Genomic DNA, 25744 nt, shown 5'->3' on the forward strand with positions numbered 1-25744 from the left:
GGCCCAAGTTGTCACACTTTCCATATACAGGCAAAGGAGTACCCGCAGGGTGTTCCTCTGGTATCTGCACCACCAGATAGGTGGCTCTGTGGGCGCTACGGGTGTGACAACACTTTCTTACCTCCAGCTTGTTCGTTTGGTGATCTCTAAGGTGGCTTTTCTGTAATTAATGAAGGATGTAAGGTACTTGGGGACTGGGGACATAGCTCAGTGATAGAGCACTTACCTAGCAGACGTGAGGCCCTGTTCCATCCCCAGCACCACACACACACAAAAAGAATATATATTATTTTTAACTTAAAAAATACATCCACCCAGCACCCCTCCCCAAAATATATCCACCACTTGTTGTGGTTTGGATGCGAGGTGTCCCCCAAACTCATATGTGAGACAGTGCAAGGTTCAGAGGAGAAACAGTTGGGTGGTGAGAGTCTTAACCCAATCAGTGATTGAACCCCCTGGCTGGGATCAACTGAGGGGTAAGTGAAGTGGTGGGGCGTGGCTGGAGGAGAGGGATTGGGGCATGCATTGGGGAATATATTTGTATCTGGCAGTGGCATCTCTGCTTCTTGATGGCTGTGGTGTGAGCTGCACCCCTGTGCCACCCTCTCCCGCCGTGATGTTCAGCCTCACCTCCAGCCCTGAGCAACGCAGCTGGCCTTCTATGGACTAAGACCTCTGAAACCAGGAGCCCTCAGATAAACTCTTCCTCCTCTGAAATCATGCTGGTTGGATCCTTTAGTCACAGCAGCAAAAAAAGACTGAGTGAAGCATCACTGCTATGTGTATGAATGAGAGAAAATAAAAATACGGTCTCACAAACACTTGCATGCAAATGAGTGGGTACAGAAGTATGATTCATAATAGCCAAAGGGTGAAAACAAACCAAATGTCTATAAACAGATGAATGGAAGAGACAAACCTATCCATGCCATGGAATAGTCTTCAGTCATGAAAAGGAATGAAGTCCTGATGCATGCTACAACATGGATATACTTTGAAAACTATACTAAATCAAAGAAGCCATGCATAAGAGGCCATAGATTATGTGAGTCCATTTATATGAAATATCCAGAATAGGCAAATCTACAAAGACAGAAAACAGATTGGTGGTTTCCAGGGAGCCTGGGGGAGAGGTCAGGAGAATAGGAAGTGACTACTAGTGGGCACAGAGTTTCTTTGATGGTTTAGGTATGAGGTGTTCCCAAACGCTTATGTGTGAGACCATGCAAGAGGTTTTAGGGATGACACAGTCGGGTTATGAGAGCTTTCACCTGATCGGTGTGTTCATCCACTGCTAGGGGTTAACTGGGAGGGCAGGGTAGGGTAGGGTCATGGAGGTGGGTTGCTGGGGACCTCCCCTGAGGTTTCTATTTTGTCCGTGGTGAGGGGAGCTGTCTCCCCACCCCCCGCTTCCTGGTGGCCATGTCCTGAGCCACTTTCCCCCACTACAGACTTCAGCCACGATGGCCCGCCACATCTTGGGCCCAGAGCCATGCAAGTGGCCGTCTGTGGACTGAGACCTCTGAAATGGTGAGCCCCAGATAAACTTGTCCTCTTTTAAAATCGCTCTTGTCAGGTTTTTCAGTCACAGCAGCATAAAAGCTGACTAAGGGGTTTCTTAAAACCACACAGACCTCAGACAGAACTCTCAACTCTTTAAAGGTGGGGAGAGTGCTCCCCAGCACTCTGAGGGGGGATGACAGGCCCCGGTGGAGGCCGAGGGAAAGGTCCGGCCACATTGGACCTTCATGTCGCATGGCCAGAAGCACCCCAGTGTCCCTTGTGTGGTGAGCAATGAGGTCTGGGCTCCCAGAACTGAGAGCTCATGATCCTGAGTCCTCATTATACCTGCTGGGATAGCCAGTGAGGGTCAGCCCCAGGGGACCCTTGACAGCCCAGGTTGTCATTGGAGGCTAAGGGGCCTCCACCTTGAGGCCTCAGGTGAAGCCTGAGGAGAGAGAGCCGGGCACAAGGAGAGGCCAGGAGGCCAGAGGAGATTCAGACGGCAGCAGGAACCAAGTATAGGCCAGGGCCCTGGGGAGGGGAGGCGCAGGTCAGCAGGGCCAGGCTGAGGGAGCCTGAGCGGCCAAGTTGAGCTGCTCCCTGGGGCCCCGGGGGCCACTAGGAGACTTTGAGGAGTGGGGATGATGTGGGTCTGGTATCCTCTGTCTGCGGGGCCTGGAGTCTGAAGACCAGGGACTGGGTCCCCGCGTCCCAGCCAGGATGACAGCGGTTGGGGCTGGGGAGGCGTGGTGGGTTGAATGGTGGCCTCCCAAAAGAGACCTTCATGTCCTGGAACCTGGAAATGTCACCTGATTTGAGATGTAACTAAGTTACCTGGGTGTGCCCCCAATCCAAGGGTAGAGTTGAGCACGAGAGCCCAAGTCTAATAGTTACCCCAGTTACTTAGGAGACTGAGGCAGGAGGACTGTAAGTTGGAGGCTAGCCTGGGCAGCTTAGCAAAACCCTGTCTCAAAATAAAATTAAAAAGGACTGGGCATGTAGCTCAATGGTAGAACCCTCCTCAGAATCCCTAGAAGAGAGAGAGAAACAGACAGACAGATAGACACAGAAGACAGGCAGAGAAAAGGAGCAGGTCATATGAAGATGGAGGCAAGAGATTGGAGTGATGTGGCCACAAGTCAAGGACACCTGGAGCCACCAGAAACTCTTAAGAGACCAGGAAAGATCCCCTCTGCAGGTTTCACCCTGATTTCAGATTTCTGGCCTCCAGAATCGTGAGAGTCAATTCTGTCTCTGAGGCCCCTGTGCTGGTGGTGATTTGTGACAGCAGCCCTGGGGAATTAACCAGGATAGAAGGAGATCATCAGATTCTAGCGATTTTTTTGGCAGTAGAAATACCCTCCCCAGCTGCTCGGGTCTCACTGAGTTGCTGGGGTTGGCTTTGAACTCTCGATCCTCCTGCCTCCGTCTCCTGAGCCGCTGGGATGGCACCTGGCCTTCAACTCCACTAAACAGATTTGGGTCTTGTTCCTCCTACTTGGAGTCACCTGGGATGGAGGGCAGCGGCCAAGGGTGGGGAGGGTGTTCAGGGTTGGGAGGAAATTCAGGAATCAGGATCACTGCTCGGAGGCTATGGGGAAAATTTGGACCCCACAGATGGGAATGATCATCCCTGAGACTGGGCAAGTGGCTCCTCCCTGGTAGTAGCCACCCTGCAGCCAGGACCTAGGAGTGCACGGTGGGAGTACCTGGCACACAGCAAGCACTCAGCACACAGTGGCCTTGCTTATAAATTTTTAGAAAGAGCCAGGCATGCCTGTCATCCCAGCAGCTCAGGAGGCTGAGGCAGGAGGATTGCAAGTTCAAAGCCAGCCTCAGCGGCTTAGGGAGGTCCTAAGAAACTCAGGAGACCCTGTCTCTAAATAAATTTTTTTTAAAAAAGAGGCTGGGGATATGGCACAGTGGTTAAAAGCCACAGGGTTCAATCCAATCCCTAGTACAAAAAAAAAAAATCATAAAACCTTAGAGAGTGTGTGAAATACCATATACCATTTCTGTTGGCAAAGGGCCTGGATCCTCAGAACCATCTCTACTAGCTTCACCGGTAGCTGAAAAAAGTAACAACATCGTGGTGTTATGGCTTGAATTGTGTCCCCCACAAAAGATGCTGAAGTCCTAACCCCAGACCTGTGAATGTGACCTTATTCGGAAACTGAGTCTTTGCAGATGATCTAGTTAAGATGAGGTCACAGGGGGTAGGGGTGGGAGGCTATTCCCCTGTAACTGTGCCTACTTATTTAACTGAGGGGAATTTGGATACAGAGACAGACGTCCGTAGAGGACACATGAAGGAGAGACACAGGGAGAAGAAGGCCACGTCATGTCAGGGAATGCCCAGGCCACCAGAAGCCAGAGGAGAGTCACGGCAGAGATTCTCCCAGCTTTCTGTTGTTCAGGTTTGGGGCACAGCAGCCCAGGAGATGGATACAGGTAGAGGCGAGATGGATCTCACCTTCTAAGGACCCCGGGCCCCTCGGGGCCTGCAGGTGCACACCCGGGGCCCAGAGGAGATGCGCTGGGTGCTGTGGCCACCCCCTCCAGCCTCCAGTCATCGTCCAGGCCTGTGGCCAGGGCGCTGCTCCTCTCTACCCAGCGCCCAGCAGGAGGGCACCAGACACTTCCACAGCAGACGTCTGGGACATATTTGGAAATTTTGGCAAAGAGGTTTCAAGTTAGGGCCTGTCCCAGTCAGTGGGGAGCCACCATCTGGATCCTGTTTGCTGTCCCCTGGCAGGGAATCTGAGCAGAGTTGTGGAAAGTGTCCAGAGAAGAGGGTCACTCCCTCCGCAGCGAGCCCTCTGGGAAGGTGGCGGGTGGCGGGGCAGGGACAGCAGGCCCTACAGTCAGTGGTCCTGGGTTGAATGCTGGCCCTCTCATTTTCCGAGTGATTTTGGCAGCTTCTGTCACTCTTTGTCTTGATTTTCATATCTATAAAATAAAAACCATTTACCTCAAAATGTTACTGTCGGGATTCAATAGGATAATAAGGCAAATAAGAGGATGCTCCATGAAGGGGGATCGTAATTTTTTTTTTTTGAAATGGTGGAAAAATATACTGTCTTCGTCTGTTTTCTGTGGCTATAACAGAATACCAGAGAATGGGTCAGTGATAAAGCAGAGAAAGTTCAAGAGGCTGGGAAGTCTAAGCACCTGGCACCAGTGAGGGCCTTGTGCGGGGACAACTCATGGTGGAAAGTGAAAGGGCAGGTGAGCACCACCCCGTAAGAAAGGGAAGCAGCACGAGGGATCGCCTCGCTTTATAACAACCCACTCCCGTGACAGTATGAACTCGCTCACTTCCATGAGAATTAGCACAGTCCCCTGAGACCTGCACTAGTCCCTCTTAACTCTGACACCACCACAGTGGCAATGCAATGTCAACATGAGTTTTGGTGGGGACAGACCACATCCAAACCATAGCACCTTCATAACCCCAAACAGACCACTTAAGCACATGGGGTTAAGCATGTATGCATTAGTGGAAACCATCACCACTGTTCTCTAGAACTTTTTCATCTTCTCCAGCTGAAACTTTATACCCATGCAAGAATAACTCCCACCAGGTGTGGTGGCGCATACCTGTCACTCCAGCGGCTCGGGAGGCTGAGACAGGAGGATCATAATTTCAAGGCCAGCCTCAGCAACTTTAGCAAGGCCCTAAGCAACTCAGAGTGACCCTGTCTCTAAATAAAACATAAAAAGGGCTGGGGCTGGGGGACTGGGGTTGTGGCTCAGTGGCGGTGCGCTTGCCTAGCGTGCATGAGGCACTGGGTTCCATCCTCAGCACCACATATAAATAAATAAAAAATAAAGGTATATCAACAAATAAAAAATATTTTTTAAAAAAAAAGGGGGGTAGGCTGGGGCTGGGGCTCAGTAGTAGAGCACTTGCCTAGTGTGTGTGAGGCACTGGGTTCGATCCTCAGCAACACATATAAATAAATAAATAAATAAATAAATAAATAAATGTCCATTAACAACTAAAAAAAAAAGAAAGAAAGAAAAAAAGTGGGTGGGATGTGGCTCAGTGGTTGAGAGCCCCTTGGTTCAATCCCCAGTACCAGAAAAAAAAAATTTCTCATGCCCTCCGACTCTCATTTCCTCACGTAAGTGGAAACACACAGTGCTTGTCACCTTGTGGCCGGTTTATTTCACTTCCCTAATGTCTTCCAAGTCATCCATGCTGTAGCTGGATCAGCATTTTCTTTAGATTTTTAAATGAGTTATAGTCTTTTATTTTGGTAAAATATCTGTGACATAAAGTTCACTGTCTTAACCATTTTTTTTTTTTACAATTTAACCTTTATTTTATTTATTTTTACGTGGTGCTGAGGATTGACCCCAGTGCCTCACATGGGCTAGGCAAGTGCTCTGCCGCTGAGCCCCAGCCCCAGCCCCTCTCCAAACCATTTTGAAGTATATGGTTCTGTGGTATCAGACACATTCATGATATTGGGCCACCACACCATCGTCCATTTCCAGAACTCTTTTCATCTTATTTTTTTTTTTTTGGTGGGGGGTACTGAGGATGGAACTCAGGGGCACCCGGCCACTGAGCCCCATCCCCAGCCCTATTTTTTATTTTATTTAGAGACAGGGTCTCACTGAGTTGCTTAGGGCCTTGCTAAGTTGCTGAGGCTGGCTTTGAACTCACGATCCTCCTGCCTCAGCCTCCCAAGCTGCTGGAATGACAGGCGTGGGCCACCACGCCCACTTCATCTATCTATATCTATATCTATAGCTATCTATCTATAAATTATAGATTTTTAGTTGTAGATGGACACCATACCTTTATTTTATTTATTTACTTTTATGTGGTGCTGAGACTCGAACCCAGTGCCTCACACATGCCAGGCAAATGCTCTAACCCCAGCCCCAGCCTCTTATTATCTTGTAAAATTGAAATTCTGCACCCACTAAATACAGCTGGCTCCCCACGGCCCCTGGCTCCTGGCGACCCCTGGGTCCTCTGTCTCTGAGTCTGATCTCTTGGACGGCCTCTTGGGTGGACTCGCGGGCCTCCACCCCCTTGGACCTCTTGCTCCCTCAGCACCTTGCCCTGTGGCACCCGTGTGGCAGCGGGGGTCAGACTGTCTCTCCTTTCCGAGGCTGAGCCTGATTCCGTGCGGGGACAAGCTGCGTTTTGATGAGCTTCCATCCCCTGGTGGCCGCGGGCTGGCTTCTCATTTTGGCTGCTGTCCCTTTGAGATCCTGTTTTCAATGAAGTTCCATCCTGCTTTCCATTCATTATTATTATTTTTTTAATATTTATTTTTAGTTGTAGATGGACACAAATCTTTATTTTATCTTTGTGTGGGGCTGAGGATGGAGCCCAGGGCCTCACTCGTGCTAGGCGAGTGCTCTCCTGCTGAGCCCCGGCCTCCTCATGATTTTTGAAACAGCAGTGAGTGTGCGGTGTTTGAGCAAAACCTAATCATCTTGACCCTGAGGGAGCCCTCAGCCACTTGAGTGGAAGCCCCGAGCAGCCCTCTGCTGAGGTGGCTGACGGACAGGTGGACACCAGGGTCCTGCAGGAAGGAGGTACAGGGACAGTGTCTGCGCTCAGGGGCCACCTGGCTCCTTGCCCCTCCTCTGGGGAGCGGGAGGGGGCACTTTTCCTGGGGACGTCAGAGCCCCTAGAGCCCTGACCCCACCCCCCTGAGCATCTAGTTTCTAGAAGGACACCTCGGGGTTTCAGAAGAAGCCCGCTGCGCGGGGAGCCGTGGCCTGGCTCTTGACCTGGGGCCGCCCCCAGCCGGGAGGCTGGTTCTGGGGGTCCAGCTGAGGAAATAACTGAGCTTATATGTGTACGAACTTGTGTGAACCCCAGTGGGGGGCTGCTGGAATTCTGGGGGTGCCCAGGCTCCTCCTGAGGTGCTTCAGCCAACATCTGATGGGGGCCCTGGAAATGTCCCCCTCCAAGATCCTGCTTTGTTGCCGGGGGGCTGGACGGGGCCTGAGAGAACCCCAGTACCTCCAGACGTCTAGCAGGAGGGGGTCTGAGCTGGAGACGGGACAGAAGCTGCTCATGATGGATGGCAGGTGATTTTCTTGGGTCCAAAGTGTGGGGTGCTCTCAAAGGGTGGAGCCCTGGACCCAGGCTCAGCCTCCTGCTCCTCAGAGAACCTCACTCCCAGCCAGGAGCAGTTCTGGACCCCGGCCCAAGACCATAGCTCTCGGATGGAGAGTGGCTCAGAAGGCCCAGCCCGGCCTTCTGCAGAGGGCCACAGTGGAAGGCAAGGGCCTGGGAATCAGGTAGACTTGGGTCCCCCACTGGCCTGGGCAGCGGGGTCATGGGCCTCTGCCTTCATCTCGTCACCTGGGAGCTGGAGACGGTAGGTGAGATCCAGGGGGCACTGGACCAGGTCAGGCCAATGCGTGTGTGTTCTAAGTCAGCCGCCTGTCACCACCAGGAGCGGGGCAGTGGCTGAATGGGCCTCAGGATGCCCCCTGGATGCAGTTTGGGATGCCCCAGCTCACTTTGTTCCCGCCGGTCCCTGCTAGAAATTGCACACAGATAAAAGGTCCCAGTTAATGAGGATGCTGGTTAAAGTTTGAAATTCGCAGCAAGCCCACTCCGCATAATAATGTATCAGAAACACAACAATCCTTTAATCTAGAAGGAATTAATTGCTGGGCCCAGAAATTCAGGGCACGCTGGCAGAATCCTTAATTTCTTGAGCTGATGGTTTTCAAAAAGCGACTGATTTTAGACTGGCTTCTCTCTCCCTGTCCCTAAGACTCCCACAGCCTCAACAAAGGGCGAGATTGTCTCGATGTCTTACTCAGTCACAATCATGTATGTGGAGTCTGAATTAATGGCAGCTCTGAATTCTTCCTGCCGGGTGGAACGTGGTGGACTTTAATCCCCAGGAGGTTCAATGGCCGCTCTGTGGCCCGAGCCTCCCCGGGGTATTGTATAGGGCATGTCCTCACTCGTCCCACATACGTTCCCTGGGCGCCCACTCGGAGCCCACGCTCAGGGTCTGTGTGGTGGATGCAGGAAGTGAGCACAAGCAGCTGTGAACACAGGCCTTAGAGAAAGCCACAGTCGCATAACAGTGCAGCTGAGCATCCTGATGAGTGAACCAGGGAAGGAGGCAGGCCACCTGGAGGAGACTGACAGGCACCTGCCTGATTTAGGTAGCAGGGCTTGGGGGAAGGGAGGTTACAGGTCAAAGAAAATCTTTGCAAGCTAAAAACTAAAGGATGAGGGAATTAATCAGAGAAGGGTGAGGAGACCAGTGCTCCTGGGTAAAGCAGCATCCTATGCAAAGGCCCTGAGGTAGGAATATGTTGTTACTGTAGTCTTTTCCTATTGCTATAGCAAAATACCTGGAGCAGAATATTTATAAAGAAAAGAGGTTGGTTTAACTTACATTTTGGAAGCGGAAAGTTCAAAATTTCAGTAGCCTTATCTAATGTGGCTTCTAGGGAGGGCTCTCCCAGTGGTGTGGAGAGATGGGAAGGGAAATGGCCTCATGAAGATAAGATTACATAGTGAGACAAGCCAGAGCATTAAAATAACCCACTCCCATAGGTCCTTGCCAGTGTCTTGTGAGAACCACATTAGTGTCTTCCAAGAGCAGTGTCCCCAGTGACCTATCCCCTTTCTTCTAGGCCCCAACTCTTAGAGGTTCCACCGTCTTTTATTTTACTTATTTTTTCTTGTGGGGGAGACTGTACAGGGATTGAACCCAGGGGCCTTCAACCCCTGAGCCCCATCCCCAGCCCTATTTTGCATTTTATTTAGAGACAGGGTCTCCCTGAGTTGCTTAGGGCCTCGCTGTGGCTGAGGCTGGCTTTGAACTTGTGATCCTCCTGTCTTGGACTCCCAAGCTGCTGGGATTACAGCGCACCACCGAGTCCGGCTTCCACTGTGTGTGTTTGTGTGTGTGTGTGTGTGTGTGTGTGTGTGTGTGTGTGTGTGTGGCGGGGCAGTGGTTCTGGGGATTGAACCCAGGGCCTTGTGCATTCCGCTACCTCTTAATACCACCATGTTGGGGACCCTTGAAGGATCAACCACATTCAAATCATAGCAGTTATTATGAGTATTTTGCATTTTACAGAATTTTATATAAATGGAATCATATCGTGTGTGTTCTTTTGGTATGTGCTTTCATTATAATAATTATAAATATAAGATTTACAGGGCTGGGGATGTGGCTCAAGTGGTAGCGCGCTCGCCTGGCATGCGTGCGGCCCAGGTTCGATCCTCAGCACCACATACCAACAAAGATGTTGTGTCCGCCGAGAACTAAAAAATAAATATTAAAAAAAATCTCTGTCTCTCTCTCTCTCCTCTCTCACTCTCTCTTTAAAAAAAAAAAGATTTACACACATTGTTGTATCTATCAATAGTTCATTCCTTCTTTTTTAATCCCTAAGAATGCTCTACAACCTATTTTTTTTTAATGTTTATTTTCTAGGTGTAGATGGACACAACACAATGCCTTTATTTTTATGTGGTGCTGAGGATCGAACCCCGGTCCCGCCCGTGCTAGGGGAGGCACAATCCCAGCCCGCTCTACAACCTGTTGACGGGCCATTTGGGTCATTTCCAGTTTGAGATTGTTATGAGTAATACTGCTATGATTATTCATTTCATGAAAGTTGTTGGGTTGACATATGTTTTCATTTCTCGAGTAGATCTAGAGGTGGAATTGAGAGATCATAGGGTAGATGTACATGAACTATTCAAAAAACTGCCAAACAGGGGCTGGGGATGTGGCTCAAGCGGTAGTGCGCTCGCCTGGTATGCGTGCGGCCCGGGTTCGATCCTCAGCACCACATGCCAACAAAGATGTTGTGTCCGCCGAGAACTAAAAAATAAATATTAAATCTCTCTCTCTCTCTCTTAAAAAAAAAAAAAAACCTGCCAAACAGCTGGGTGGCTCACATCTGTAATTCCAGCAATTCTGGAGGCTGAAGCAGAAGAATCCTGAGTTCAAAGAGCAACTTAGCATGACGCCCCTAGGGCTGGGGCTCAGTGGTAGAGCGCTGGCCTGGCATGTGTGAGGCCCTGGGTTGATTTTCAGCACCACATAAAAATAAATGAATAAAATAAAGGTGCACTGACAACTAAAAAATAAATAAAAAGTAAATTTGTTTTGAAAAAAGGGCTGGGGATGTGGCTCAGTAGTTAAGCACCCCGAGTTCGTCCTTAGTACCAAACAAACAAGCAAAGACAATTGCCAGGGGCAGGGACACGGCTCACCTGGTGTGGTGGACGCTTGCCTCACAGGCACCAGGGGGTTGTGAAATAGTCAGGGTGGTCTCCAGTTGCTCCACACCCTCACCAAAACTTGATATTGCCAGTCACTTCAGTTTTAGCCATTTGAATAAACGTGTCAGGGTCTTATCATGTTATTTGCTTATCTATTTTTGGTCTTGGATATTGAACCCAGAGGTGGAACCACGTCCCCAGCCATTTTTATTTTTTAATTTGAAACAAGGCCTTGGTAAATTCTGAGGCTGGCCTTGAATTTGTGATCCTCTTGCCCTAGCCTCCTGAGTCACTGGAATTATAGGCAAGCACCACCACGCCTGACTTACTGTGGTTTTAATTTGCATTTCCTTAATGAGCAGTGATATTGAACATCTTTTCATGTGCTTATTTGCCTTTCATCATTTTTTTTGTAATGTATATGTTCCAATTTTCCCCCATTTACCATCCTTTTAATCATTGTTTGGAGTCAGGTACAGTGGTGTGCATCTGTGACCCCAACAACTTGGGAAACTGAGGCAGGAGGATCACAATCTTGAAGTCATTCTCAGCAACTTGGTGAGATCCTGTCTCAAAATAAAAAATAAAAAGGACTGGGGGTGTAGTTCAGTGGAAAAGTGCTCCTGGGTTCAATCCACATACCAAAAAATAAATATCCATTTTGGGATGGGGGGTGTATCTCAGTGGTAGAGCCCTTGCCTATCATGTACAAGGCCCTGTGTTATAGAATTGTAAAAATGAAAAAATGATTTGTTTTTATATTGTTGAATTTTGAGAGTTTTTTTAATATTTTGAATCTAAGTCTTTTATCAGACATGTGATTGACAGATGTTTACTTTCAAAGTATAACTTTTCTTCTCATTCTCTCAACAGTGTCTTTGAAAAAAAAAGAGTTTTTTGAATTTTAGTGAAGTTCAGTTTATTGATCTTTGATTTATAGATCATGTTTTTGTGATCCAAGAAATCTTGCACAATCCAAGGTTGAAAACAAATTTTTCCTCATGTTTTCTTCGAGAAGTTTTTATACTTCAGGTTTGACATTTGGGTTTATTATTATTATTATTTATTTTTATTTTTTTGGTACTGGGGGTTAAACCCAGGGGTGCTTTACCACTGAGCTCCATCCCCAGTCCTTTTTACTTTTTTATTTTGAGATGGGGACTTGCTAAGTTGCTGAGGCTGGCCTCGAACTTGGAATCCTCCTGCTTCAACCTCCTGAGTTGCTGGGATTACAGGTGTGCGGGGCTGCTCCTAGCTGGGTGTCTTTTATAACATTTTTCTTTGGGTTTAGGGTCCACCCAGATAAACCAGGATGACCGTCTCATTTCAAAATGCTTAATTTAATGACATCTGTAAAGCTATTTTTTCCAGATTAGGTAACATTTGTAGGTTCCAGGAATTAGAATGTAGATTTATCTTTTGGAGGCTGCCTTCAGCCCACTACAGTATCTAGTCATCTCAGCACCTTCTGTTGCTGGAGATTTTCTTTCTTTCCTCCTTCCTGCCTTCCCTCTTTCCTTTTGTGGAGCTGAGGTTGATCCCAGGGCCTCAGCATGCTAAGCAACTGCTCCACCTCTGAGCAACACCCCAAGCCCTGCTGTAGCTTTAGAGTAAGTTTTCAAGTTAAGTTATTGAAGTCCTCCAAATTTGTTCCTCCTCTTCTTCTCTTCTTTTTTTTTTTTTTTTTTGGAGGGGGGGGGTGTACCAGGGATTGAATTCAGGGGCCTCCACTGAACCACACCTCCAGTCCTTTTTTGCATTTTATTTAGAGACAGGGTCTCACTGAGTTGCTTAGCGCCTTGCTTTTGCTGAGGTTGGCTTTGAACATGATAAACTTCTTTACTTATTTAAACCTTTTAAATTTCTCTCAATGATGTTTTATAGCTTTCATTGTACAATCCTAACACACTTTTTTTTTTGTGGTACTTATCCCTAAATATTCCATCTCTTTTTTTAAAAAAATACTTTTTAGTTGTAGTTGGACCCAATATCTTTATTTATTTATTTTTATATGATGCTGAGGATCAACCCAGTGCCTCACACATGCGAGACAAGCACTTTACCACTGAACTACAACCCCAGCCCTCCATATCTTTATGTGATCATAAATACTATTTTAAAAATTTAAATTTCCAATTATTTGTCACTAGCAATATTATTGATTTTTGTATATTGACCTTATATCTTGCAACCTTATTCTACTCACTTATTAGTTGTAGTAGCTTTTGTAAATTCCATCAGACTTACAAATAAAACTTTTTTTTTTTTTTGCAGGGTGGTGGGTACCAGGGATTGAACTCAGAGTTGCTCAAACACTAAGCCACATCCCAGCCCTATTTTGTATCTCATTCAGAGACAGGGTCTCACTGAGTTGCTTAGGGCCTTGCTAAATTGCTCAGTCTGGCTTTGAACTCGTGATTCTCCTGCCTCAGCCTCCCAAGCCACTGGGATTACAGGTGTGAGGCACCACACCCACAAAACTGTTTTTTCTTTGTCTCAAGTCTGGACACCATTTGCTTCCTTTTCTTGCCTGAGGATGTTGGCTAGAACCTGTGGTTCCATGCTGGGTAACAGTGGTGTGAATAGGTGGGCTTGTCCTGTTCATGATCTTAGGGAAAAACTTTCAAGCATGCTAAGCAAGGGCTTCAGTCTTTCTCTATTAAATAGGGTGTTAGTTGTAGGGTTTTTTTGTAAATTCCTTTATTAGGTAGCAGTTTCCCTTCTATTACTGGCTTAATGATTTCCTTTTCTTTTTCTTTTTTTCTTTTCAGGATAGGAATGAATATTGGATTTTTCTCAAGTGGTTTTTCTGCATTTACTAAAACAATTTTGTGATTTTTATTTTTTTTCAATTTGTGCATACAGTGAATTACACCAGTGGATTTTCCCTATATTAAAGTAACTTTAATATTGCCTTCCTAAGAGAATCCTCGCTTGGTGGTGATGCATTGCTCTTTTGCTGTATTATACCATATATTCAGAGACAACTTCAGGAACAGTGCTATAGCGAGCTCTGCAGACCCTCTCCCCAGAGAAACTGAGCTACAACTGGCAAAAAAAAAAAATTATTTGGGGGAAAAAAACACAACCATTTAATGTCTCTGACATAACTCAGAGGTAGAGTGCTTGCTGAGCCTGCTTGACCAAGTGGAGAAGCATGTATTCAAGAAAATCAACAGGATTTCAGAATCGCAAAATCTAGGGCTTCTGGGGCGTGACCTGCTCCCTCCTCATCCCCTTCAGCTCTGCATGATGGAAGTCCTACTCCAGGTCCCAGCCAAGAACACCATGTACCCACCCCACCTCTTTCTCTCCTTCCGGTCTCTTTGAGGGCTGCCGATTTCCTCAGGAAGGGCAGGGCACCCACATTTATCACCCCCCAGCTCGGTGTTGTGAAGTCTCTCTTCCAGGCAAACGTGGCTGGAGGTCTAGGGCTTTCTTCCTCCCCAGGGCCACCTGGTGGGATAGACGCTGTGCCCAGGTGTAGCAGGCTGAGAAATACCTACTCCAGCCCGTTTATAGGACAGAGGTTCCAAGCCATGGATGGTAAGCTGAGCAATCACTGCCCAACCCAGCATCCTGTTCACAAAGCAGGATGTCACCCTGAGATCGTCAGGCTGCCGTCCCTTCCCCCAGATCAAGAGCAGGTGTGCAGAGGTTTTATGCAGAGGGAGAGGACGGCTGTAAGCCAGAGATCGCGGAAGCTCTCCCAAGGGAACTGACTTCTTTTGGGACTCAGTGGGGAGCAGTTCAAGCTTAAAGATGAAGACTTTGGAGGTTTGGTGGTGAGCATTTAGAGGGCGCTAAGCACTCCATGAGAGTCACCTGCTCAACCACAGATGGCGACAAGTTTTCTGGTGAGAAAAAGACAAAGAAGAACCCTCTAGGGTTGTAACAAACCCCAAAGACTGGCCTCCAGGAGGACCCATGCCAAGGGGCTTGAATTTAATTGGATCAGATAAGGAGCAATTGATACGCCAGGGCGCTGTCAAAAACCAAAGAGCAATCCGTCATAAATGGAGGCTACTAGCTAGGTGTGATCCAACAGAGGCAGATAGCTTGACTGAGAAATCAGAGAAAGAAAGAGACAAAGACAGCCCTGCCATGACAGTCATCCGGGTGACTACACATGCCCAGGTGCTTCCTGTGAGGCCTGAAGCCAGGGGCTGCCAGCACACCTCAGAGACATGGCCTTCACACCAACAGTCCAGCCAAGCCACCAAAGAAACCAACGAACAATAACAAGTTCGAGGAAATAGGAGAGATCAGTGTTTAGAATGAGACTGCCTATTATCTAAAATGTCCAGTTTTTAACAAAAAATCAGGAGACGTGAAGAGAAACAGGAGTGTGGCTGTACATAGGAAAAGAAAAGAGGCCACAGAAATTACCTGAAGAGGGTCCAGCTTCAGGCTGAGCAAAGGCTTCAAAGCGACTACAGTCACGTGTTGCTGACTGACGGGGACACACTCCGAGAAACGCATCATGAGGCAGTTTCCTTGCGCAAACGTCATAGCATGCAGCCACGCAAGCTAAGATGGATGACATCACTAGGTGGCAGGACCTTGTGGGACTACTGTCATGGATGTCATGTCATCCATTGCTGACCAAAATGTCATTATGGAGTAACGACATGACTGTTTTGTGAACATGTCCGAAGAGCGAGAGGAGCTGGGCATGGTGGCACAGGCCTGTAATCTCGTCTACTAGGGAGGCTGAGGCAGGAGGATCATTAGTTTAAGACCAGCCTGGGCAACTTATAGACTCTAAGTTGCTTAGACAAAAACTTAGTTTTTGTCTCAGAAACAAAAACGACTGGGGATGTAGCTCAGAGGTAAAGCATCCCTGAGTTCAATCCCTGGTACTGGAGGAAAAAAAAGAAAGAAAGAAAGGACAATAAATAACTTAAAGAAATAAAGGACAATAAATAACAATGTCTTATCAAATAGAGACTATGAATAAAGAGATAGAAATTATAAAGTAGTAACAAATAGAAATTCTGGATTTGAAGAGTACATTAAAATGAAAATTTCACTAGAGAGGTTCAGCAGTTAATATGCATGGCAAAAGAAGACTCGGTTATTTTAAGGAGAGACTGATAGACATTATGCAACCTTAAGAACAGGAAGAGATCCCTCTCCTCAGTCTATACCCAAAGGACTTAAAAACAGCATACTACAGGGACACAGCCACGTCAATGTTTATAGCAGCACAATTCACAATAGCTAAACTGTGGAACCAACCTAGATACCCTTCAATAGATAAATGGATAAAAAATGTGGCATATATACACAATGGAACATCACTCAGCAATAAAAGAGAATAAAATCATGGCATTTGCAGGTAAATGGATGGAGTTAGAGAAGATAATGCTAAGTGAAGTTAGCCAATCCCCAAAATCAAATGCCAAATGTTTTCTCTGATGTAAGGAGACTGACTTATAGTGGGTTAAGGAGAGGGAGCTTGGGAGGAATAGACAACTCTAGATAGGGCAGAGGGGTGGGAGGGGAAGGGAGGGGGCATGGGGTCAGCAATGATGGTGGAATGTGGTGGAGATCATTATTCAAAGCATATGTATAAAGACACAAATTGGTATGAATATGCTTTGTATACAACCAGAGATCTGAAAAATTGTGCTCTATATGTGTAATAAGAATTGTGATGCATTCCACTGTCACATATATATTAAAAAAAAAAAGAGCAAAGAGAGGGCAGTATAAGGGAAATCTGGCAGAAATTTAGATAATTTAAGGTAGCCCATTTTGCATAGATTCATCACTGTCAGAGTTTCTATCAACAACCTTCAAATGGAGTGGGCCCTAGGCCTGGCCCAGAATTGGGGCTGGGATTGTGCATGGGAAGAAGTGGACAAGGGCTTCAGGCACATGGGAGGGGAGGCTGTCCACAGGAGGCCACCCACAGGCAGCAAGTAAGAACCTCAACTGAGGTGAACTCTGTCGGGTGCAGTGGTGCACGCCTATCATCCCAGCGGCTCAGGAGGCTGAAGCAGGAGGATGGTGAGTTCAAAACCAGCCTCAGCAACAGCGAGGCCCTGTGCATCTCAGTGAGACCCTGTCTCTAAATAAAACACAGAATAGGGCTGGGGATGGGGTTCAGTGGTCCAGTGCCCCTGAGTTCAATCCCTTATAACCCCAAAAAAGGTGAACTCCAAAGGGGAAGGGAACCCTCCCACCCTCACTTCAGGCAAAAGCTAGTGTGGGGTGACATTGGGGAGGGGACAGAAGGAGGAAGTCAGGCCACCATGCCCTCAGGAGGGGCGGGGCTGGAGCCACGCCCGCCCAGGCTCCCTGAGGCCTGAGCCCTGTGCTCCTCTCCAGTGTCTGGTTCTGGCAAGAATCCTGCTAAATCAGTTTAATAGCTCTATCTCCTCAGGTCCCTTATCTCCTGCTTCCCTCGGGTGATATCTGATCACCTGGCCCATCTTCAGCAAGAATCCTGGTCGGCTGGTTCAGCCACAGTCCCTCAGACTCCTGTTCTGGGTTTTTTTTTTTTTTTTTTTTAAATATTCTTTTTAGATGTAGATGGACACAATACCACCTTTATTTTCTTTTTTTTGTGATGTGGAGGATGGAATCCAGTGCCTCACGCACTGCCACTGAGCCCCAGCCCCAGCCCCTTTTAATTTCTCTTTCTTTCTTTCTTTCTTTCTTTTTTTCTTTCTTTCTTTCCTTTCTCTCTCTCTCTCTCTCTCTCTCTTTTGGTGCTGGGACTCACCCAGGGCCTTGGGCATGATGGACACATGCTCACCACTGAGCGACACCCCCGCCCTTTTCTTTTGAGAGATGGGGTCTTGCTATGTTGCCCAGGCTGGCCTCGAACTCCTGGGCTCAAGTGGTCCTCCAGGCCTCAGCCTCCCGAGGAGCTGGAACTATGGGTGGGGGACGCTCTGCCGCCATCTTTAACCAGTGTCGTGAATGGCCTTTCCTTTACTGGGGCCAGGTGGGGCTTTGAAGTGAATGCATGTCCTCCCTTCTGGACTTAGGAATAAACACTCCCCCAGGGCCCTGGGTCCTCCCAGGGTGGTCCTCAGAGGACGGAAGGCAGAATCAGACCCCAGGCCATTTTTCTTCTTACAGCCATCGCCACTGTCCCTGCGCGGTGGGGGGGGGGGCTTCCGCCTTCCCTCACAGTCCTCCCCCCTCCCCCAGCACAGCGAGCCTGAAGCCCCCCTGAGTCTCCCGTGACCTAGACTGGGGAGTGTCAGGGAGGACTTGGGAGGGCCTGTCCTCACCACTGACACACTCTGTCCCTGTGTGGGACACATTCATCCCCCAGCCCCCAGGCCCCCTCTGTGTCCCTGACACTGGACCAGGCACAGGAATCCAGAGAGCAGACCCAGCCCTGTCCTCCAGGCTGCAGCAGCCCCCGACCTGGGCTGGGCCAGGTGGCTGGTGGCTGGTAGCTAGTGCACCCGTCAGGGTCAGGCTTTGAGATGGTTTCCCTGCACAGAAGTTCAGGAGGGGACAGTGGCCAGGCATGGAGGAACATGAGGCATCAGAACATGAGGCCCGTGCAGTTACGCGGGGCCCTGAGCTCAGAAGGTTTTTTTTTTTTTTTGTACCAGGGATTGAACCCAGGGTGATTTACCACTGAGCCTCATCCCCAGCCCTTTTTTATATTTTATTTAGAGACAGGGTCTCGCTGAGTTGCTTAGGGCCTTGCTAAGTTGATGAGGCCTCCTGAGCTGCCTCAGCCTCCTGAGCTGCTGGGATCACAGGTGCTGCGCTGCACCTGGCCTGCTCTGTTGTCACTCTCCTGACTACTCCTAAACTGTTCGATGTTGTTTTTTGTGGTGTTGGGGATCCACCCTAGGCACTCCTGTGTGACAGACATGCTTTCTACCTCTGAGCCACGTCCCCAGCCCTCTTCCTACAGTTTGAATGTCCTCCTATGGGACACGTCCTGGGCATGTCCCACAATGAGAGCTTGCTCCTTTCACACTGGCCCTGCAGATTATGTAGACAACCTTGGGGACCCTACAGATTGGACAGACCGCAGAGACTCTGAGTCCCTGGGTCCCCAGGGGAGAGTCATCCTGAGAACTCAGGCAGAGCTGGAATCTCAGGCTGGACCTGCTGCCACTGGGGGGGGATTCTGCGGCAAGCAGTGGGTACAGGAGGGATGGAGAGTCAGCCCCTCTCCTCTAACCACCCTCGACTCAGAAGGGACCGGCACAGTACCTTCCTGAGGCTTGAGAGGTCCCCAAAAGCTTCTTAGAAGGTGGGATGTCCAAACTGGGGGTTGGGCCTCAGTCTGGGAAGGAGGGAGCAGAGGCGTGCAGGGGCGAGGGGAGGACAGTTGGAGAGCCCAGAGGGGAGCTGCGGACCGGGCCAGGACTGCAGGGGGTGGGGGGGGGTGGCGCAGGTGGAGGGGACCTTGTCCTGTCCTGTAGCTGGTGGCAGTCAGGCATTGACCCAGCGCCTGGGGCCTGGGAGGGGCTGCATCGCTGGTGGCCGTGCTAGTTTGAAGGAGGACTGTTGTCACTAACAGGCCCAGGGAGGGCAGGCCCCGGAGGCTGGACAAGTCCTGGGTCACCAGGGCTCCACGAAGCAGATGGAAGAACAGCAGGACTGCCCAGGGCTGGGGCAGGAGCCCCCGGGCATGAACCTCCTGTCCCGGAAGGTACAAGCAAGAGGTGAGGGCCACGCGCCCTGAATGGCACGGGGAGCCTGCGTCAGGACCTGGGGAACTCCCGTCCTGGCTGTCCATGGCAGACTGTCTGGAGCAGGGCCCAGACAGTTTAAATCACTTGGACACGTCATTCAGGAAGGCCTTTGTGACCAGAGGCGCCCTAGCAGCCTTGGGTACAGATGGCATGGCCAGCTCCCCTCACGCTCCACATGCTGTCCCAGGGGCCCCCAGGGCCACCCACCAACGCCCACCATGCCTGACTGTCGCTGGGAGCCCCTGTCACTCACTGATGCCAAAGGCCTGTGACCAAAGTAACCAGGGCTGGGGTCCTCAGGGATGGTGTCCAGCTGACAGCTGCAGGAATGTCCAAATCCTGCTTCCTTTGAGGCCCCCCAGCGAGACGCAGGCACAAGGTCCCTGATGATAAACAGGAAACCAACACACCACTCTGTTCTGGGAGACTCTGGACCTGGGGCTTTGATGTCACTGGAAAATTCCCCTGATGTCACGGGGACACATTCCCCTTTGGCGTTAGTCAACTGTGATTGTTGATCGTGAGCAAGTCCCGCGTGGCTTTCTGTGGCCTTCCAGAGGGGAACTTGGCTACCTGGGCTGGAGGCCTGTGGGAGTCCTCTTCCCTCTGCTGTCTGTGGTGCTTCCTGGGTGCAGTTGGCTTCTGGTTTTGTTTGTTTGTTTTGGTCCTGGGGACGAAGCCAGGGTCTCCCATGAGGGAGGCAAGCGCCCAACCACTGAGCTCCAGTCTCCAGGGGGACTCACCTTCGAGGGTCCCAGCCCAGGTCAGAAAGGTGTTGCTGACCATTACCGGTGGGCTGCCTCAGGGCGCCACAGTGTGATGGGCTGTCCTGAGCTCAGCGTTCCTGTCTGAGGTAGGCAGGGCCTCTCCACTCAGCCCTTTGAAGTCACCTGCCACTCAGAGCCCAACTGTGTTTTGAGGAAATTCCCTCCAGGCTGCCCCTGAGACCAGGTGAGTTTCACACTGCAGAATCCTGAACTGCCTAAGTATTAAAAAAAAAAAAAAATACAGCCACCCACAGAAGACAGGAAGCAGGACCAGCCTGATCAGTTGCTTAGCATAATCTGAGGGAAGAGGGAAAGAACAGGAAAAATCTTTGATCTCCCTTGCTGGATTTACTGAATGCTCCATTTCATCCTGACTGAAAGTCAAGAGGGTAGGCATCTAGAACTTCCTCAGATACTAAAGTTTCTCAAATATTATTAACTAGCTGGGCATGGTGGCAATCCTAGTGACTAGGGAGGCTGAAGCAGGAGGATTGCAAGTTTGAGGCCAGCCTCAGCAACTTAGCAAGACCTTGTCTCAAAATAAAAAATAAAAAGATCTGGGGATGTGGCTTGGTGGTTGAGTAACCCTGAGTTCAGTCCCCCCAATTTTTTTTTTTTTAACTAGACAGATGATGGATGCCTTAATGTGGGTTTCTGGAAAACTGGGCAGGAGTCCAAGGTTTGGTGGGGAGACCCCCATGCCTGTCTCCAAAAGCTGAATTGAAGGGGTAAATGAGCTGCAGGTGTTGTCAGAGGAAAAGTGACCCCCAGAAGATCAGCCCCCCACTAAGGTGCACAGCCACAGGCTCCAAGAGAGCAGGGACCACGTCTATGTTTAATGCTATGGGTCCCCTTCCCTGGCACCATGCCAAGTGTGTAGCAGGTGCTTGGGAAATATTTGTGGACAAAGGAGCCATCTGGTCACCCCCAGGCAGAGTCGGGGAGGAGAGTGGGTGCATGTGTGTGGGTGGTCAGACGTCTGCGTGTGTGGACAGGAGGGTGCCCGGGTGTGGTGGGTCTTCTAACAGGGACCCTGTCCATTAGTAAACTAGACCCAGCGGCCACCCTGGGGTCTGGCCCATTCTGAATGGCAGCCCCTCATCTGGGGCAGAAGTGAGGGGGGCTGGAGAGAGGCAGTGGACTTCCCTGTGCCCTGCTCACTGACGGCCTCCGAGGGCCAAGCTCCCGCAGCCTGAGGAGAGCTGGAGAGAAGATGCCTGACCTGAGACCCTCCGACGGACAGACGCGCCTCTTGCCCCCAGAGTTCAGCGTCTGTTAGTTCTTGATTCTGTCACCCCTCCTCTGCAGAGGGCTCAGGCGTGTCCAAGGACAGCTGGGGTCACATCCTAGGGCTGCTAGGCATTAACTGACTGGTCTTGTGCACAGTTTCCCCTTTGAGTTAGAGAGAATATGACCAACCCCGTGGTGAGGAACAGTGAAATCATCCAGGTAACATGTCACAGCGGCCAGCCTCCAAGATGAGTGTGGCCAAGGATCCCCACCCCAGGTGCAGGTACCTCTCACGTGGACTCTGGCTGATTTCCCAACAGGAAATCATGGAAGCCATGGAGCGTGACTTCTGAGGCTGTCATAGAAGACACTGTGGCTTCCACTTCACTCTCCCTTAGGTCACTTGCTCTGGGGGTAGCCAGCCACCATGTCTTGAGCATGTCCAAACAGCCCATGGAGTGGCTACATTTTGGAATCATTTGTTTTTACGGCAGAAGGTAACTAATACATGTGTGTCTGGCACATAGTAACTGCTCAGTAAATGACAGCAAGTCTCTATGACCAATCACTCCTCTCTCTAAAGTCATGCTTTGTAACTAGATTGAGCTCCCTGTACCAGCTTCCTTCTTTCCTTAGATGGTTCCAGTCGATGAAACAAAGAACTGGTTCCATCAGTTCCTCAGGAACCTTCTTAGACCTGAAGAGAGTCCCCCCACACCATAGTCAATGATCATTTCTGATCTGGGCTAGCTAATCTACTTCCTACTTTTGTAATGTCTCCACATCAGGTTTGTTTTTGAAAAAAATAAACAGGCATCCTTGAATGTACCTTTCTTTGTAAAGTGAAGTAGAGAACCTTGCCAGGCATAATGGCACATACCTGTAATCCCTGCAGCTTCAGAGGCTGAGAAAGGAGGATCGAAAGTTTGAGGCCAGGCTCAGCAACTTAGTGAGGTCCTAAGCAACTCAGTGAGACCCTATCTCAAAGTAAAAAATAAAAAGATCTGGGGATGTGGCTCTGTGACACACTGCCACGTGTCCCTGGTTCAATCCCTAGCACTGTAGGGGAAAAAGCACTTCTTGCTTTATAATAACCTATTCTTGTGAGGATGAACTGATTTTCACTTTATGAAGAAAAAAGTTTTATTAGGCTGGGTGTGGTGGCACACACCTGTAATCCCATCCATTCAGGAGGCTGAGGCAGGAGGATCACAAGTTCAAGGCCAGCTCAGGCAAGACCATATCTCAAAATTTAAAAATCCCAAAAGGGCTGGAGGTGTAGCTTAGTGGTAGACCACCCTGGGTTCAATAGCTGGTTCTGGAAGGAAAAAAGATATTTATTTAGCTCAACATTTTGGAGGCTGAAAGTCCAAGATTGGGCAGATCCATCTCATGGAGCCCTGGTGAAGGCCTCCCTGGCTGTATCAAAACATGGTGGAGGAACAGAAAGGAAAACGTGCATAAGGGAGCAGGTGCATGGGGGTAGCGTAGCCTCACTTAAGAGCAAGCAAACCTCACAAGAACTCACTCACTCTGAGAGATCAGTATTCACCTCTTTGGAGGGTGATGCCCCCCACCCCCCACCTAGGCACCGTCCACAAGCTCCACCTCTCAAAGCTCCCACAGCTCAACACCACCATGCTGAGGACTGAGCTTCCACCCTGTGAAGCTCTGGGGGACAAACCACACCCAACCATAACAGCACCCACAGCCAAAGAGGGACGTTCCAGGGCAAGACGGTGCCAGAGTCCCCCAGATGAATGTCAAGGGAATCCTGATAGCTCTTGAAGGGGCCAAGGGAAGGCCACACTAGCGGGGAGTCCTGGTCAGCTCTGCAGGAAAGAAGAGTGACCCGGGAAATGGAAATGGAGGGTGGGGAAGAGGAGCAGGCAAGGGCGCCGGGGACTTCTAAGAACCAGGGACTGGTGACTGGGAAGGACCCTGGCTGCACGGGAGCAGCACCTGGTCTCCAGTATTTTATGGTAACAGAAATGGACGAATAGAGCTGGACTCATCTGAGGGACCTGGGCCACAACGAGCCTGGCCTGCAGACCAATACTTCCCCTTCCACCTGTCCCCCGTGCGGCGTGTCCCACGGGGGCCTAGTCTACTTCCCCAGCTCAGGGTCTATTGCTCCCCTCATGTGCTGAGCAACAATCTTGAGGTCTGCTGGACGGACGAGACTCTGGGCTTCTGGGACACGCCTCGTGTTTATCAAGTCTGTTGTTGAGGGCCCTTGTATTCTTGAAAGCCATGTGGCCTATTATGACCAACGGGATGTGGGAAGAGGTGGGTCCTTGACTCCCAGGTCTCACCCTGCCACCTCTCCAAGACCCCTTGCCCTCCCTTCGCCCACCTGCCTGTGGGAGACACTTTACGTCTTGATGGTGGAGCTGCAGGATGGAAGCATCATGGCTGACTTTGCATAAGCAAGAAACACCCTTCAAAGCTGCACGATGCCTCCTTTTAGCCTGAGGCCCAGGGAACAAACCAGGGGGACTGTTTGCTCCTCAGTCTCCCAGTCTGGTTCTTGTCTCCATGCAGTCACGGGAATGTCACTGACCATGAAGGTAAAGCTACCATTGGCCTGCCATAATTTGGATCTAGGATGTTCCCTGAAAGCCCGGGGATTGAATCTGGGTCCCCTGCTTGGTGTTATTGGGAGGCTGTGGGACCTGTAAGGGTGGGATCTAGTCGGAGGTCTTGGTCACTGGGGGCTGTGCTCTTGAAGGGGGTTCTAGGGCCTGGCTCCCTTCCTCTTCAGTTTTGCTCTGCCATGGGCTCCTTCCCCATGTGTTTCCTCACCCACAGCAACGGGGTCAGCCAATCATGGACCGAAACCTCCAAAAACCATGAGCCAGAATAAACTTTTTTTTCTTAATAAGTTGATTATCTCGGGCATTGCTTACAGGGACAGAAAACTGACTAACAGATGGAACTCGGCTACAAACTGGGCCTCAGTTTCCCCAATGGAAAGATGGAGAAGGTCGATGCTTTTGGGTCCCTAGCCTCTCATGATAGGACTCCGAGAGGGTCATGACGGATTCAGATGACAGCTGCCCCCCTTGTTCTCCCTGGTCCCACAGGTCAAATCAAACAACACTTGGTGTCAACGCTCAGTAGGGAACCTGCTCCTTAGGCATTAGTAAATTTTCACCATGAAAACAACCAGCGTGGGCAAGTTAGGCCCCACTGCATCCATCTCAAGGGTCCCAACACTGAGGGTTTCATGAATGCTGCGGCTGCTCTTCCTGGGGGTGAGTCCCTCATGCCTAATTTAGAGTTTCAAAGATGCAGCCCGAATCCTTTCCAGAGAGTATTCCAAGTCTGGAAGGACCATCAGACGCCAAGTTAGAGCACAGACCCTCCTCAGTCGTCTCCCAACCTGCTGCAGGCCCACTGGCGGAAGATCAGACACCCAATGGCTCTGGGTTAATTGCTGACTTGGCGCCCATCTGCTTGAGGAGAACTTGCAAAAGCCTTTCATTCTTTCTCTCCTTTCCTCCCTCTTTCCAAAGGCATAAACATTTGTACTGCAAGTGGCCCAGGAGGCCTGGAGATGTTTATTTTGTAGTTAACAAAGAGAAGGACCTTTTGGCTTGTGGATGGGATATTCTGCGGGCCCTTGGGAAAAACCACCATTGGGAGGCCCTGTGCACCTGGGGGGGTGACTCAGGTGGGGGACAGGGCTGGGTGTGGGTGGTGCTGGGTAGCAAGTGGATGTCCAGTTCAGTGGCTCTGGCCAGGCCCCAGTGACTTGTCCAAGCAGGGCAAGCGACGCTCCTTAATGCTCCTGTACTGTTCTGGAAGCACACGCGCTGGAGCCTGTACTGGGACAGTGCTTTCTTCTGAGTACTGTGATGAAGAGACTTAAGTCGCTCTTCATTTTTCATGCTTCCCCAGGTTTTTTTTTTTTTTTAAATAATGAGTGTGCATCTTATTTTCAAAATAGTACATGCAACTCATGAATATAAAAGACTCAGCCACGTGAAAATACAGCAAATAAAATGTGAGCATTCCTATCCCCTCCCTTTCTTCCTCCTGTTCCAGAGGTGAACACAAGCAGAGTCAGGCACAGACTTCCGGGGTTTGCCTTGTGCCCTTGAAGACATATTGTACATGTACAGTCTCTTTACAAATCTTGCAAAGGTGGACTCAGTGACATGTGCCTGTAGTGCCAGTTACTCAGGAGACTGAGGCAGGCGCTCACTTGAGCCCATGAATTTGAGACCAGCCTAGGTAACATACTGCCTCAGAAAAAAAAAAAAAGAGGGGCTGGGGATGTGGCTCAAGCGGTAGCGCGCTCGCCT

The sequence above is a fragment of the Urocitellus parryii genome, chromosome 3 (genome assembly GCF_045843805.1).
Source record: "Urocitellus parryii isolate mUroPar1 chromosome 3, mUroPar1.hap1, whole genome shotgun sequence".
Classification (NCBI taxonomy): Eukaryota; Metazoa; Chordata; class Mammalia; order Rodentia; family Sciuridae; genus Urocitellus; species Urocitellus parryii.